Source organism: Diachasma alloeum, unplaced genomic scaffold (assembly GCF_001412515.2).
Source record: "Diachasma alloeum isolate Michigan unplaced genomic scaffold, Dall2.0 Dall_scaffold_00674, whole genome shotgun sequence".
Classification (NCBI taxonomy): Eukaryota; Metazoa; Arthropoda; class Insecta; order Hymenoptera; family Braconidae; genus Diachasma; species Diachasma alloeum.
This window is the reverse complement of record NW_021680806.1, coordinates 1-1,454: the sequence shown is the minus strand read 5'-3', so window position 1 is coordinate 1,454 and position 1,454 is coordinate 1.

The following is a 1,454-nucleotide window of genomic DNA, read 5'->3' as shown; positions in this document are numbered from 1 at the left end:
ACAGTTTACCGCCGACTCGATAATTTAACACTGGCGCCATCTCGCGGCATTCTCCCATCTGAACTTCTTTACCACACAGCACACCATCAATAATTTCTCCTAATTATACAAAATAACCTATTAATGGGTATTAATTGGGACCAATTGTTTGTCTATCAGCATTTAAATAATTTTTTGATTATATTCCAATCATTTTTGGCCCATTTTTCGCCTTAAAATGACATCCATGCTACATCCATGCTATATCCATGCTACAACATGAATGTACCATGGACGCTCAATCGCCAGGGTGCTGAGGCTTCGTCTATACTCACTGCAATCAACGAATCACCCAATCTGAATACAGAAAAGATTATTATTTTATCTGATTCTTTGAGTGTCCTCTCTTCAATGGCGAATTTCTCTGCTTATAATAATCCCTCTTACCTAATCTATGAAATACTTAATAGCTGGGTTGCTAAAAAATCAATGGGAATAGAAATCATCTTCATGTGGATACCTGCCCACATAAATTTGGAAGGTAACGAAAAAGCTGACAAACTTGCAAAAGAGGCTTGCCACTCGGGAGAACTTCAACGGACCCTTATCCCATACACGGATTTTTACTACATTATTAATAAGAAGATGCGTGAAGACACCTCAAGAATTCTCATAAATCAAGCGGAACATCATAAAGGATCTGATTACTTCAAGAAATTCTACTTGGGATGGCGACCACCCTGGTTCAAATATTCCAACTTGAATAGACCAGTGATCACAACAATCAACCGCATGAAATGGGATGGGTGCAACTGGACACAGTCAACTGAACACATCTGCAACTGACCACAGATCTGGTAAATTCGGCAACTGAACACACACGTAAATACAAGACGGTGAAACGTAGTGATATTGTCAACTTAGTCTTCCCTATCGACGAAGTCAGTTGATGATATACATGGTAGATGGCGCTGATAGGTTTAAAACGGAGGAATGAGAATTACTTGTATATAGTGTGAGCTAACTTTGGGAGATGACGAAGAACTATTGCAGGAGCATCAATAATCAAAATATTAATATGTCAAGTATCGTAAGAACATCGTCAATCAATCGAACAAGAGTGAGGTGGTCATTCGCTAAGGTGTAACAAAACAAAGTATTGTCCAAGTCTCGTAATAAAATCGAATAAAAATAATTAAAAGTATTTTCACGCAAAGTATCGAGAATACCTCGTAATATTATGGTAAAAGTATGAGGCAGGTATCGGACAGAATATTTAAATGTCAAGTATCGTAAGAACCTCGTCAATCAATCGAACAAAAATGAGACAGTCACCGGTCGCAGTGTTTCAAAGCCAAGTATCGACCAAGTCTCGCAATAAAATCGAATAAAAATAATTCCAAGTATTTTCACGCAAAGTATCGATGATACCTCTTAATATTATGGTAAAAGTGTGAGGCAGGTATCGGACAGAA